The sequence below is a fragment of the Chrysemys picta genome, chromosome 2 (assembly GCF_011386835.1).
Source record: "Chrysemys picta bellii isolate R12L10 chromosome 2, ASM1138683v2, whole genome shotgun sequence".
Classification (NCBI taxonomy): domain Eukaryota; kingdom Metazoa; phylum Chordata; order Testudines; family Emydidae; genus Chrysemys; species Chrysemys picta.
Genome location: NC_088792.1, coordinates 266,749,478 through 266,765,788, shown reverse-complemented (window position 1 = coordinate 266,765,788; position 16,311 = coordinate 266,749,478). Strand labels below are relative to the sequence as shown.

Here is a 16,311-nt window from a genome sequence, read left to right as displayed (position 1 = left end):
AAACTCATTGAGTCTTTCCATTGACTTCTGTGGGCTTTAGATCAGGCCCTACACTAGAGAGTCAATGGAGAAATAACAGAGGATAGCAGGAATCAGCTCAATTCTGATAATTATGGAGACTCGGGCATTTAGACACTATGGTGTTGGATACGAACCTGACCAGAACCAGCCAAGGCAAACCAGAATGATAAGATGTAATGCTTAATGCTTCTCTCTCCCTGGGCCTTTTTGTCTGTAGGAATAATTTTTTTTGGTATGAAAACAGACAAGAGCTACATTTGGCACACATAAGAGTTCTATAGTTTTGAAGGATTCCATCACTTAAAGGTTAATTTCCAATTACAGATGTCAGGAATATCACTGGAAACAGCAGGATCGTTCAAAACTGTGGAATTTTTAACTGCTCTCACTGTATCATTCAATTTTTCATACAATACCATGATTCACATGGTGCTTTACAAATCTATAGGCCAATAAGACTCTGAACCCAAATAGTCTACAGTCTAAAGCCCTGATTAGTGCTGTTGAAATCAATAGCACTAATAATAGTCAAATTAAACAGATGCATACGTATTTGCCTAAGGGCATAGAATCAGGGCCTAAAAGTGAAATCCTAATCCCACTGAAGTCAATGGCAAGGATTTCACCCTAAGAGTCCAATTCTGTGAGATGCTAAGTGCCTATAATGAATGGGAGTTAAAGTCACTTAGCACTAGAGTTAGTCAGAAAGTGCCAGTTATTATTATTATTTGATTTTTTTTTGCAGGACATTTTGTAGAAAAACTCATTTTTTTTCTCAATTTCCTGAAAATATTTTTCAGATTTTCATCAAAAAACTGACCAATTTTAGGAAGTGAAACATTGTCAGTTTCAAATGTATTTATTTTTTAATCAAATGAAATGAACATTTTCAATGAAAAATGGTCACTTTCTGACAAACGTTTGGATACAAAATATTTGACCTGATTTATTTAGCACTTAAAAAAGTTAGAATCACGCAGAAAGGAGGAGGCCATGCCATTCATGCTAAAAAGGCCAGAACAGTGGATTGGAAGAAAAAGACAATGTTATTCATTCCCCAGTGAAATGCAGCCCCCTCTGAGTCTAATCAAAGTATTCTATAAAGTTACAATGTTTGTAGTTTTTGTATCAATGTTTTTTAAAGGTATGGCATTACTTTTTTTTTTTTTTACTGCAAGTAAAATAATTGTCACAGAAATGTTTCATGAAAAGGATACTTTTGTGAATTTACCTTATTCGTAACTGATAATGAGTGCACATTAAACCCACTTTAACTGTGAAAGATGTTTATATTCTAATCTGTTGTGGTTTAGGGAAGCAATGTGATATAATGGTTAGAACAGAGAACTGGGAAATAAGGTACCTAGTTTATATTACTGTTTCTGCCACTGATTCTTTGTGACTTTAGCTAAGGTTCTTAACTTCCGTGCTCAATATCCCTTTCAGCAAAATGGGGATCTCATGGGGCTGTTGTGAAGTTTCATTCATGTTTGTACAGTATTTTTATATTATTCACTGAAAGGTTCTATAAAAAACCAAAGTATTATTGGGGCGGTTGTTTTGTCATGTCAGGTTTAAGAAAAATTATGGATGAGTCAAGGCCGTTTGTTAAAAAGCTCTCAAATCTGATGAACAGTATGGCCCCTGTGATTTCATCTTCACTCCTCAGACCCTGTGTGCCATTACAGGAATAGCAGCAGATATCTCTAACGGCCAGCTAGGTCTCTCTCCCTATCTCACCCCCCCAATCTCTTCAGTGTATTCCAGGTTGGGGACTCCTGGGATTCAGCCTTGCTGGTAGCCTGGACAGTCAGCAAAGTGGGATGATGATTCTATTAGAGTTTTGATGATAAAATGCCTAGAGGGTATGTGCTTTGTCAAGAAGTCACAGCATGGACAAGACCACTGCGTTCATTTTTTATTAAAGAAACAAAGGAGAAGGGGGAAAAGCTCCTGGGGGGGAACTGAACCGTTTTGCAACAAGGGGGCTATTATTCTGCTGTCATCCAGTTTCTAAAAAATATTGTTGTTCAATTTCTGAAATGTTGGCTGAAATATTGCATGACAGTTGCTGACAAGGGGCTTAACGAACGGGCTAGCACTTTGCTTGCTAGATTTCTCACTTGTCATATTAGGCCTGGTGGACATAAAGATCTTGCACGAGTATAACTATGGCAGTTAGGGATGCGATTTTAACCAAAATAATAACAGTACAACTGCTAATGTGCATGCAGTTATACCAGTATAAAGGTGCCTTATGCCAGTATAGTTTATTTCCTTTCCCATATGGGAGTAAGCTATAACATAAGCTCATTTATACTGGTATAAGTGCATCCATACCGGGGAGTTGTGCTACTTTAACTATACCAGCATAGTACAACACAGAACCACATAGTTAAAGTGGTCTACACAAACATTTAGTTTATGGCAATCTACTCTGCACTAGCCTGCCGAGTACTGACTGTCCCTGAGGACCCTGATGACATGCACTAACAGTTTGTAAGTGTGCTTTAATCTAGTCCCATTTCAAATCAGGGTAGATCAAAGTGCGCTAACTAACTGCTAGTGTGTGTCAACAGAGTTCACAGGACAGTTAGTGCATAGTAAGCTAGTTGAGGTAGATTCATACCCCAGGTTGCCACAAACTAAATGTTCATGTAGATAAGCCCTTTTCAGTTTAAGAAACTTGGCTGAAATGGGTACCGCATCAGCCCACCCAAAGCTATTTCTTAACTATCATTTAAAATATATACAATACAGATTTTGACTTTGTCTAAAGATGAAAAAGTGATCTCTCTCTCAACCCCCCCAACAAGATTATATCAAATTTTACTGGATTATAGTTCTGGCTTCAGTATAATACTCCTGTTGATTTAAAACAGTTACAGAAATAACATGGTCTCTTTTGGCTTAATGCAATCTTTGGAGGCTGAATGACTGACATTTGTTTTACTGCTGTATACTCTAAAGTACAATTTATCAGTAAGGTTTATTCATTTTAAAATATTTCCTGTGCAATGTAGTCTTCAAATGCTAACATGCATCAAATGGAAATGAAACATCAAATGGAAAAAGTAAATAAGCATCAAATGGAGAAAGTAAATAAGGAATTTACTCCTTCTCAAACAAAATTAATATACAGCAGGTTTACGACAAACAAAATGAAGTATTTCTTCACATAGCGCACAGTCAACCTCTGGAACTTTTTGCCAGAGGATGTTGCGAAGGCCAAGACCATAACAGGATTCAAAAAAGAACTAGATAAATTCATGGAAGATAGATCCATCAGTGGCTATTAGCCAAGATGGGCAGGGATGGTGTCCCTAGCCTCTGTTTGCCAGAAGCTGGGAATGGGCAACAGGGGATCGATCTCTTAATGATTACCTGTTCTGTTCATTCCCTCTGGGCACCTGGCATTGGCCACTGTCAGAAGATAGGATATCGGACTAGATGGACCAGTGTGACCGTTCTTATATACTCATGAATTTACTTATATACTCATGTGGTATGGTCTCATTTGTTTTACTTACTGTTAATCCTGCACACAAATAGCTAATGTACTGTATTGCTGTCTTGACAGGAATTACAAAATGAAAGAGACAGGACCTTCCTACTTATTTTATGAGTTGTCTTAGGGAGCCTGGGTTACAAACTATGATTTAATATTACAAAAAATAATAACAATCCTCACATATCTTCAGCTTGCAACTACAGCTGTTAGATGATTGTACCATAAATATGCAAAATTCTCTTAGTTTCCATAGATTAATATGATGGATAATAAACTGAAGTTAAAGTTCCTCATATAGATCTTTAGGGAACCTGAGATGAGATGAGATTTCAGTGTCACACTTCCTGGAACTTCAAGGAATGACTGGATATAGAACAAAGAGCCACCATTTTGCTAGCATGTATGCATAACCAGTGGAGATATTATAATATCTAAGCAGTAAAGTGTAAATTACTGTAATAGAATAGTGAAAAATTAAATAACAGAATGGTGAAAATGCTCTCTCTTGCTTCATTTAAAATTTCTTTAAGTTTACAAGTGTGAGGTGTTACAGGGACAAACTGCAGAGCTTTGCAGTGTCCTGCTAATTCAAAGTTACCAGCTTAGATTTGCTTTGCTGATGTAAGAATCTCCATGAAAAATTTTAAAGCATTAAAATATATTCTATTCAATTGCAAAGTCATTATCATAATAAAAATAACATATATATTTAAGTAGTGCCAAGAGAACTCAATTGGAACTGAGGCATCACTGTGCTAACTATTATTCAAATACACAGTAATCCCCGTCCCAAAGATTTTATAACCCTATGGCCCTGATCCTGCAAGTGGATCTATGTTGGCAGACACCTGTGCCAGCATGAAGCCCTGTGGACTTCAATGGTACTCCATGCAAGCTCAAGGGGTCTGCATGTGTGATGTAGGTTACAGGACTGGGCCTAAGACAAGATGTGATAGGTGGGTGTAACATAGGGTTGCCCATTTTGGTTGGACATATTCCTGGAGATTTAATCACATGACATAATCTTTAGGGCTGTCAAGCAATTAAAAAAATTAATCACGATTAATCGCACAATTAAAAACATTAATTGTGATTAATCACACTGTTAAATAATAATAGAATACTATTTATTTAAATATTTGGGATGTTTTCTACATTTTCAAATATATTGATTTCAATTAAAACACAGTATACAAAGTGTACAGTGCTCACTTTATATTTATTTTTATTACAAATATTTGTACTGTAAAAAACAAAAGAAATATTATTTTTCAATTCACCTCATACAAGTATTGTAGTTACATCTCTTTATCTTGAAAGTTGAACTTACAAATGTAGAATTATGTACCAAAAAAACCTGCATTTAAAAATAAAACAATGTAAAACTTTACAGCCTACAAGTCCAATCAGTCCTACTTCTTGTTCAGCCAATCGCTCAGACAAACTAGTTTGTTTACATGGGCAGAAGATAATGCTGCCTGTTTCTTGTTTACAATGTCACCTGAAAGTGAGACGAGACATTCTCATGGCACTGTTGTAACCGATGTCGCAAGATATTTACATGCCAGATGTGCTAAAGGGTCATATGTCTCTTGATGCTTCAACCACCATTCCAGAGGACATGCGTACATGCTGATGATGGGTTCTGCTCGATAACGATCCAAAGCAGTGCGGACCGACGCATGTTCATTTTCATCATCTGAGTCAGATGCCACCAGCAGAAGGTTGATGTAGGGAGGCGGTGTGGCTCCCCGCTACCCCAGAGGGGGAAGAGCCCATCCGGAGGCCGGAGTGGGCGGAGCTAGGGAGCTCTGAGCCCACCCCTCAGAGGGTCAGGCGGCGACCCGGAAGTATAAAAGCTCGCCCTCACAGCTCAGTCAGGCCCCAGCCGCCAGAGTGACCAGACGTCTCCAGCCTAGCTCGTGACTGGGAAGACCCCATGGCCCAAGACGGCCGCTAGGACTGGCCGGGCCTGCCCTGCACCCGCTATCCGGAGGAGCCACTGGACCTGCCCTGCGCCTGCTATCCGGAGGAGCTGCTGGGCTTTCCCTGCGCCCGCTATCCGGAGGAGCCACCGGGCCTGCCCGCGCCCACTATCCGGAGGAGCCGCCAGACCTGCCGATCAATCCCTGCCCTGACGAACCCATGGTCCTGGATCCCCCAGAGGCCGACACCAGGACCCAGGTAGGCCCCGAGGGGGAGTGTGGAAGTAGCCCGGGGGCAGCCAACCCCAGTCTGGCTGCAGCACTGCCAGAGCCTATGTCAGTATGTTGCGGCCAGGATCCCCACTTCTGCCGCTGCTAGGGCCCCAGGCTGGGACGCAGTGGAGTGGGAGGGCCTGCATCCCCCCTGTCACCCAACCCATGGGTGGCAGTCTCCCCCTCTCCCAGGCCTTTTGAGGCTTGGGGCCTACTATTGTTGCTCAGCCCTGATTGAGGGCCTGAGCTCCTGACACAGCGTTTGTCACCCCGCCCTGACCTAGGGCCTGTGCTTAATACCTTGTACTATTGTTGCTCAGCCCTGACTGAGGGCCTGAGCTCTTGACTCAGTGTTTGTTGCCCCGCCCTGACCTAGGGCCCGGGCTTAATACTTTGTACTCGTTTGTTGCTCAGTCCTGACTGAGGGCCTGAGCTCCTGACGTAGCATTATTGCCCACCCTGAGCAGGGCCGGGCTTACCGTGTTCTTCCGGTTACAGCAAGAGCTGCCGAGGGAGACCCCACGGCTGGACGAATTTCCCAAGCTCACCGGTGTGGCTCCTCACCGCCCCGGAGAGGGTCGAACCCTGGCAAACTCTTGTACAGTTGATTTTCTTTTTTGGTGGTTTGGGTTCTGTGGTTTCCTCATCGGAGTGTTGCTCTTTTAAGACTTCTGAAAGCATGCGCCACACCCCGTCCCTGTCAGATTTTGGAAGGCACTTCAGATTCTTAAATCTTGGGTCGAATGCTTTAAAAATCTCACATTGGTACCTTCTTTGCATTTTGTCAAATTTGTAGTGAAAGTGTTCGGGGTCATCATCCGAGACTGCTATAACATGAAATATATGGCAGAATGCGGGTAAAACAAAGCAGGAGAATACAATTCTCCCCCAAGCGATTCAGTTACAAATATAATTAACGCATTATTTTTTAACAAGCATCATCAGCATGGAAGCATGTCCTCTGGAACGATAGCCGAAGCATGAAGAGGCACACAAACGTTTAGCACATCTGGCATGTAAATACCTTGCAGTGCTGGCTACACCAGTGCCATGTGAACGCCTGTTTACACTTTCAGGTGATACTGTAATTAAGAAGTTGGCAGCATTATCTCCCATAAATGTAAACAAACTTGTCTGTCTTAGCGATTGGCTGAACAAGAAGTAGGACTGATTGGACTTATAGGCTGTAAAATTTTACATTGTTTTGTTTTTGAGTGCAGTTATGTAACTAAAAACCCTATATATTTAAGTTGCACTTTCATGATAAAGAGCTTGCACTACAGTACTTGTATGAGGTGAATTAAAAAATACTATTTCTTTTATCATTTTTATCATGCAAATATTTGTAATAAAAAATAATATAAAGTGAGCACTGTACACGTTGTATTCTGTGTTGTAACTGAAATCGATATATTTGAAAATGTAGAAAAACATCCAAAATATTTAATAAATTTCAATTGGTATTCTATTTTTTAACAGTGCAATTAATCACGATACATTTTTTTAATTGCGATTAATTTTTTTGAGTTAATCGCATGAGTTAACTGTGATTAATCGACAGCCCTAATAATCTTTAATTAAAGATTAATCTTTAATTCCTGGAGACTCCAGGCCAATCCTGGAGGGTTGGCAACCCTAGTCTAACAGTGTAAGAGAGGAAACAGTGCAGGCGAGGATGAGGTGAGAGTAACAGTGACAGGAACACATGGTTCCACAGAATAGCTGTGTGCACAATGAGCAGGCGGAGTCAAAAATTTTACTGTGAAATCCTGACCTCATTGTAGTCAATGGGAGTTTTGCCATTGAGTTCTATTGTTACTATTAATTACAGTATTACCACAGCGCCTGGGATGCTAGTTATATAACAGGCCCCCATTATGCTAGGCACTGTACATAGAACAAAAAGACCCTGCCCCAGAGAGGTTACACATATAACACAAGAGACACCAGAGGGATACAGACAGACAGATGGACGAGCACAAGGAAACAGTGAGACAACATTGGTCAGCATGACAGGCAGTGGTCTCAGCAAACCTAAGCATTATCAAGTGCTCTGTAGGCATGATGGCAAAGGAGAGTTTTAAGGAAGGTTCTGAAGAAGGTTAATGAGGTAGCTTGGAAGGTTTTTATGGGGAGTTCCTCCCAAGTGTGAGGGGCAGCAACGGAGGTAGTGGGGAGGGCTTGGGGGGAAGACTAAGAGTTCTGTTTTAGCCATGAGTTTAGCTTCAACTGATGGCTAGACATCCATATGGAGATCTCAGAAGGAGAGGCTGAAATTTTAGTTTGGATCGGAGACTGTTTGGAGGGTAGGATTTCACTCAGAACTTTTAAAAACTATTAAATAAATAACAGTCATTCTTACTGGCCATCTGCCTACTGATAATCTGAGTATTCACTAATATTCTATGAATACCGTTTACGAATAAACATTTAGTTCTTAAAATAACATTCTTGTATTGATTTTACAATTAACATTAGCCTTCCTTCCCTTTACAAAATGGTTCGTAACAGTGTTTCTTTGATTTTAGTATGCACAATGTTTTAAGTTTGAGAGAAAGTCTTGAAATATAATAAAATACTAGGAATTCCTGCAGCAACACTTGGCATAAGTGAATATTGCAAAATTTCACTGGAACTGTCCCAAAGAAGCACTTAATTTTATAGATGCCTGAATGCAAATATTAGTGAGGTCAGTGAAGAAAAGAGCATTAAAGCAGGGATGAAAACTGGATGCAATACTCCATACCGTACCAAAAGTGCAGTTTTAACAGATACAAAACAGCAGATCACTTTTTATTTTAAAAAATATATTTATCATAGAATCATAGAAGATTAGGGTTGGAAGAGATCTCAGGAGGTCATCTAGTCCAACCCCCTGCTCAGAACAGGACCAACACCAACTAAATCATCCCCGCCAGGGCTTTGTCAAGCCGGGCCTTAAAAACCTCTAAGGATGGAGATTCCACCACTTCCCTAGGTAACCCATTCCAGTGCTTCACCACCCTGCCTAGTGAAATAGTTTTTCCTAATATCCAACCTAGACCTCCCCCACTGCAACTTGAGACCATTACTCCTTGTTCTGTCATCTGCCACCACTAAGAACAGCCAAGCTCCATCCTCTTTGGAAGCCCCCTTCAGGTAGTTGAAGTCTGCTATCAAATCCCTCCTCACTCTTCTCTTCTGCAGACTAAATAAGCCCAGTTCCCTCAGCCTCTCCTCATAAGTCATGTGCCCAGCCCCCTAATCATTTTCGTTGCTCTCCGCTGGACTCTCTCCAATTTTTCCACATCCTTTCTGTAGTGGGGTGCCGAAAACTGGATGCAATACACCAGAAGTAACCTTGCCAGTGCTGAATAGAACGGAATAATCACTTCCCTCGATCTGCTGGCAATACTCCTACTAATGCAGCCCAATATCAAATACTATTAGCCTTCTTGGCAACAAGGGCACATTGTTGACTCATATCCAACTTCTCATCCATTGTAATCCCCAGGTCCTTTTCTGCAGAACTGCCGCTTAGCCAATCGGTCCCTAGCTTGTAGCAGTGCATGGGATTCTTCCGTCCTAAGTGCAGGACTCTGCACTTGTCCTTGTTGAACCTCATCAGATTTCTTTTAGCCCAATCCTCCAATTTGTTTAGGTCACTCTGGACCCTATCCCTACCCTCCAGTGTATCTACCTCTCCCCCCAGCTTAGTGTTATCCGTGAACTTGCTGAACAAAACCAGCCCCAGGACTGACCCCTGGGGCACTCCGCTTGATGCTGGCTGTCAACTAGACATTGAGCCGTTGATTACTACCCGTTGAGCCTGACGATCTAGACAGCTTTCTATCCATCTTCTAGTCCATTCATCCAATCCATACCTTTTTAACTTGCTGGCAAGAATACTGTGGGAGACCATATCAAAAGCTTTGTTTTCCCCATATCCACAGAGCCAATTATCTCATCATAGAAGGCAATCAGGTTGGTCAGGCATGACTTGCCCTTGGTGAATCCATGTTGACTGTTCCTGATCACCTTCCTCCTCCAAGTGCTTCCAAATGGATTCCTTGAGGACCTGCTCCATGATTTTTCCAAGGAATGAGGTGAGGCTGACTGGTCTGTAGTTCCCCAGATTCTCCTTCTTCCCTTTTTTATGCAATGATACAGTGTGACTCCTGGGCCCAGTGAAGTCATTACTGACTTTAGCAGTGCCAGGATTTCACCCATACTCATTATCTGTGCAGTTGTGCTGCCACCCAATTAACAGCAAATTTCTAGTTCATGAAGTTGCCACAAGTATGATTCAGTTTTCTTCCAGAGCAAAGCCAAGTTCAAATGGATTATTGGGTTTCAGGGGATACTTCATCAATTGATAATTTCTGAAAACAGCTGGATATAGTGCTGGATAGAGTCCAGGTATTTTCAGTTCTCCAAAATCCTTCCAAATAGTGTTAGCACCCAACGCTAGAGACAGAAGTATCCCCTGAAACCACCCAAGCCATCTGAACTTGTTTCTGCTGAAGGAGAAAATGGAACTATGCTTTTGTAAGTTCTTTGGGACAGAGACATCCTTTTTGTTCTAAGTTTCTACAGCACCTAGCACAGTGGGGTCCTGGTTAGGGTTGCCAATTTTGGATGGGCGTATTCCTGGAGGTTTCATCACATGACATGATTAAAGAGTAATCCTTTAATTCCTGGAGACTACAGGACAATCCTGGAGGGTTGGCAAACCCAGGACTCCTGGTCCAATGCTGGACTTGTAGGCACTATGATAATACAAATAATAAATAATAATAGCTTATGTTTAATTCATGAACCAGAATCTTGCTGTGGATGGGTTGGTACCACAACTGCACATATAATTTAAAAAATAAAGTAGATGTGGTAATGATGGGTGTCAAGCCTTTTCAGATTTACATGTTAGCAAAGTGAAAAAAACCACTAACCAGTTCAGAATTAGGCCTTATTCTGCTGTCATATGTCACCACTTTAAAAAAATGAAAATACCAGGGGTGAAATTCTGGCTCCATTGATGTCAGTAGCAAAACTCCTATTGTCTTGAATAGGGCAAGGATTTCATCCCCAGGCTATACCCAGATCCTAGACACTTTAAACAAGAGCACAGCTTGTTATTTGTAAGTGTTAAAATCTTGAAGATGAACTGCAAAGCACATGAAAAAAGTTGTCACCTTGTATTGTCCCTTGTTATGTATAACAGTGCTATAATTTTTTTGTTTACTTTTATGTTAAAAATATCAGGTCCTGACTTCTCACTTTTTGCTGCAGGCAAGATATTTGGAAGACTTGGATGGTGTCTTCACATGAGGATGAAACCTGAACTGCAGTTCTCTCAGCTTTCAACTGAGGGGAAGAGGATGTTCAGCTGGTAAAAATTTAAAGAAACATTTATACAGTAGAACCTCAGAGTTACGAACACCTCCGGAATGAAGGTAGTTCACAACTCTGAACAAAACGTTATGGTTGTTCTTTTGTTCCTTCAAAAGTTGACAATTGAACATTGACTTAACTTTTCTTTTATTTTTTTGTTAGTAGTTTATCTTTAGCACAGTACTGTGCTGTATTTGCTTTTTTGTTTGTTTGTCTGCTGCTTGATTGTGTACTTCCGGTTCCAAGTGAGGTGTGTGGCTGACTGGTCAGTTCGTAACTCTGGTGTTTGTAACTCTGAGGTCCTACTGTAAAACTTGGTATCCGCTCGCTGCTTATTTGAGGCCAGAGAGAACCTCCGCTCATTCCAGCTTCCTGTTGTGAGATCCAGACCCTCCAAAGAACTTGTCAGGGTCCTCCAAGAAAAGGATGGAAATCAAGTTTTAATCCAAAAATGTTAAAAAGATTTTTTTAAAAATACTCCCCATCCAATTTAAGGTAATCATTAAATGTCATAGAGGAGCAGTAAAGAACACACTTTTTGTTTGTTTATTATTTTTCCTTGTAAGAAGCGTAATGTACAGAATCTAATTTATGATCTTGTATGTGAAAATGTTCATACCTTCAGTTGTCCAACTAGTAACAAAGTTCCTGAAATAATTCATCCCATGTTGAACAAATAACCGTATTCACAAGTACTCTGAATTGAGATACTGTCAGAGAAGATCCAAGGAAAGATGTATGTTTGCCCCCTCGAAATAAAGGGAAACACAAACAGTTCTGGGGTGACCTGCTTCCATCCTATTAATCTTTACATTGTCATATTGGAAGAGGGAAGGAGATAAAATCAGAGGTCCTAAAAGCCACCTGGCAACTTAGCATTTTGGATCCCTCAAACGTGCTTCATGAAATCCCTGTTGTATTAGTACAATGAGGGCTGGAACATCACATTTTGACTACTACTGTACATGATCCAAAGGTTTAAATATGAGCAACATCCTTTTCAACATATCTGAGTTTACTGCAATAAAACAGAATCAACTGCAGCTGTGTGTTCAGCTCTGTAAATACCCCTAGCAAATGTGTAATTGGCTGTAGAGTGCATGGTGTGGGAGTAGGCAAGGATCCAGTTCTTGCATAAAACACAGGATTCGCTCTCCAGAGAACTGCAGTTCTCTTTCATTCTCTATCGAGGCTTTAAGCTTGCTTAATGTCATAACAGTGTTCCCAGAAAATGCTTATTAGAAAATGTGGGGCAATTTCCAGTAAAGAAAAATAACTTCATTTATGGAATAACAGATGTGTCCACATTACAGTTCCTATGCACCCTATCCTTCAGTCTTTACTCAGACAAAATTCTCACTGGAGTTTGGAATAACGGAAGGTTTTTGTTTTTTGTTTTTGTAATAAGGACTATGGGATCAGGCTATTTAAATGTGAAAGTTGACATTTTTCCACAGGATTGTTTAGAATAAAGCAAGTGATTGCATTTTAAAAGCTAACAATTTAATTTTTATGGTGCTCCAAACCCAGAGGCCTCTATGACTGAGGGACAAAATTAGTAACTGAAGTAGCTACATAATAAAGTAACTAAAATAAGGTCGCACATTCAACTGCACTGAGCATCAGCTTACCTAGGCTCCAAGTGGAGGAAATGGGAATTTGACCATTGATTTCACTGGGAGTGGAGTTAGGCCAACACTTTTGTAAATCCCATGAATAAAGTCACTTAAATCAAATAATTGGAATGGGCAAAATAGACAAATAGAACAAAGAAAGGCCTGGCGTTAGGTGATCTGAATTCTGTTCTCCACTCTGCAATGGACAGCTTCTGTGACCCTGTGCAAGTCACTGAGCTCCTGTGTGTCCAATTCTTACCATCTACAAAAGGGACTGACCTACCCGATAGGGGTTGTTGTGCCAATTAATTTGTTGGTGTTTGTCAAGTGTTTTGTAACAAGTGTGCAATTTAGAAAGTTGCACACCAAGAAGAGGACAACTAGCTGCAATCCTCAAAGCACATTGTTAGAAAGTAGTAATAATATTCACTAAGCCCGGGAGCCTACAATACTTTTGCCCATGTTTAATGTTATACTTATAAGTAATCCCACAGAAGTCAACAGGGTTACTCGCATGCATAAAGTTAAACATGTGTGAATACTTGGAGAATCAGAGTGTAAGAGACTAGAATGGGAGTCTTCCAAAAACAGGTATGTGGAATAAGGGAAGATGGGGCACTACTGCCTTGGAAGACTAATGCGGAATCAATGTACAGATGAAAACCCACTTTATAACTTAGAATGATTGAAACAGCATGGTCAGCAAAAGTCCCAACATGAAACACCAGGAGGTAAAGTAGATCTAGATTCAGGTGCATTGGGAAAGCTTCCTCAACAACTCACTAATTGTATACTTGGCTTTAAAGACTATTATTATTTATTAAATATCACACTTTGAGGCCTATGATAGACACTATAAATGTGTTAAATGAAAAGAGAAATGAAAGTCTGGGTGAAGTACTACATCAATAACAGAAGAAGAATATGCTTTAGGTTGGGAATGCCTCCTTTTTATGTTTGCTTTGGCATTTTTGTGCTTTTCCCCTGTGTCTACATATAAACTAGTTACTAAAAGCAAAACTATGCATAGTGAACCTGGGGTTAATAACACTACAATCATTTATTTAAAAAAATCAATGGGGACTAAATTTGACACTGCAGGTTGCCGAGTGTATAAAAAGGATCTGACATTACAAGGTGCTGAGTTCCCTGAACTTCCCCTAAACTCTCTGGGAGTAGAGGGAACTCAGTGCCTCGCTCGAACTCTAATTCTGCACATAGGGGTTGATTCCTCAGGGGGCACCTCCTTTGAAGTGTCGAGAAGTCTCCAAAATTGATGGGATTTAAAGGCAGTCAGGAGCAGAATCGAGCCTGTAATGCGCATAAGTGGTATTCAGCATTTCTAAGCCAAACAGCTGCTCGCCTTGTTTTCACAAACAAAAGTGCAATTGTTTCTGATTGGGTATGACTAGCTAAATGGAGCCAACGCTTTAACCCAACATCTTTTCCTAATTATTCATCAATATTGTTAAAGGATGACAGCTTGTGTCTTGAACAACAACAACAACAAAACACAATGAGAATTGTGATGAAGGTTCTATTAAGTAGGTCAAGCTGATCAGAACCCCTACATGCTTTGTAAACATTTAAGCCAAGTAACAACAATGTACACAATGCTAACAATGACACCATTATGGAGGAAAATAAATCTAAAGAGTTCAGGACATTAACTAAACTGTTCTATAAGGCGCTAATCCTAATTGGTGCCAAAGTGCTGACTGCAATGAGAGTTCAAAATATTCAGCGTCTTGAAGGACTGGGCCCTAATTCACTATTTATTAAACAACGTCCATCCTTATTTAATGTTCAACCTTCCTGAGACTGTAGAAATCAGGTCATGGGACAATTTTTAAAATGCGGCCCCATTATTTAAGCAGTCTCTGTTGTCTAGGAGTGATCTGCAGTAGCTCGAGAAAGCTCAAGTGTGTAAGGTCACAGCTGCTCTGTCTGGCACCAAAATCTCACCATTTAATGGGTTGTAGACCACACTGGAATTTAGAAGTTGTATCAAAACACAAGCACAGCACTGTTTTACACGGCAGCTGAAACCAAGACCGCTTTATCTCTGGCTGAATGGATATAGCTGTAATGGCTCAGAAACAATTAAGAAAAGCAAATACACAAATCCTGGGTATGTGGATATTTGCACTATAATGTCATAAAACTCCCTCCTTGTTCAGAAATATTTTTTAAACCTACATTTTATTTTAAAAGTGTGACTTGGTTTAAAATAAAACAACCCTAACTAAGAGCTAGCAGATAACTTTTTGAAATGTGTTTGCAGCTGATATCAAAAGATGGTAACGTATAGATACAAGTATAGTATGTTCATTGTTTCCCAGTGATGTTTTAGAAAGCAGACACACAAACACTGGGTTAAATTCTCATGTCATTTTACACAGTCGTAAACTCAGACACAATGGAGGGACCAAAATCTGACACATCATGAAGAATTCATATTTTTGGAATATTTCAGTTCTTATAAGGAAAGTTGGCTGATTTCTTTTATGGACCTATAAAGCTCTCTGTTATAATACTGTCTTTAAAAAAAACTACACTGTTATCAACAACATAGTACTCTTTTACATCGTCGTTATGGGTCAGATTCAGATCTGGTGTAGGCAGGTGCAACTCCACTGAATTCAGGTCCCATATGTTTAAGTACAATTGCAAACATGATATTACGGTGAAATTCAGACTTATGCACAAAGCAAATTCATTCTATTCTGTAGGTTCTTATACTACCCTCATTACCATAGTATCTGAGTATCTTCCAACTGTGAATTTAGCAACATGACTAACATCTCTCTCGTAGTTCAGGCACAGGACTAGGAGTCAGGAGATCTTAAACAGACAAAAACTATGTCCCACTTAAGTGCCACTTGAGCCATATTTTGTGGTTCCATGGGTCTTGTCTTAGTCCTCTGAATAGGGGTGAATTTTACCCGTATAACTTTATGGGCTAACATTTCAGATCCTGAATACTCAGACTAGGACTCCTTTGTCATTTAGCCTGGTTCCCATGCTAGCTTTAGCAAGGCCCGCAGACCAAACAGAAAGTGCCATGCAAAGCTGGCTAAATTTTTTAAAACTAATTTTACATCCAATAATTCAGAGAGGAGAAGTCCAAAGTCTACCAAAGCAGATGCAGTCTCTCCCCACCAACTCCTGCCTTCTTCATGATGACTATGCACTCAAAGACATCTGCCTGCAGTTGGGTGAAGATTTTGTAATCATCCAAAACACACCCAAAATAAAGAGCAGGGTCTCTGAAAAGATATCTTTGAAACAGACCAACCCTTAAACAACCTTATGGACAAAAACACAACTAAAGAAACAACTTGACTGCACTGCATGGTGGTGGACAGAGGGAAACATGGTGACCAGACAACAAATATGAAAAATCGGGATGGGGGTGGGGGACAATAGGAGCCTATATAAGAAAAAGACCCCAAAATTGGGACTGTCCCTATAAAATTGGGACATCTGGTCACCCTAGAAGGAAAGGGTGTGGGGAATGCATGCCAGAGGGACATAAGGACGGGCCCTCTACCCCATCAGCTCTCTGCCTCCTATTGGTCAGCCCGAGGGAGGT

The 16,311-nt window shown here is 40.4% G+C and overlaps 1 protein-coding gene and 1 long non-coding RNA gene across 7 annotated transcripts in view; one reads left to right on the top strand and one right to left on the bottom strand.

Annotated features, from left to right (window-relative positions):
* DEPTOR (DEP domain containing MTOR interacting protein) overlaps positions 1-16,311 on the bottom strand; it is a 111,911-nt gene that overhangs the window by 5,814 nt on the left and 89,786 nt on the right. The gene's annotated exons all lie outside the window — the stretch shown is intronic.
* LOC135981809 (uncharacterized) lies at positions 8,295-13,772 on the top strand. The gene is made up of 2 exons (XR_010598975.1): positions 8,295-9,815; positions 10,999-13,772. It is a non-coding gene; the product is annotated as an uncharacterized LOC135981809 (long non-coding RNA).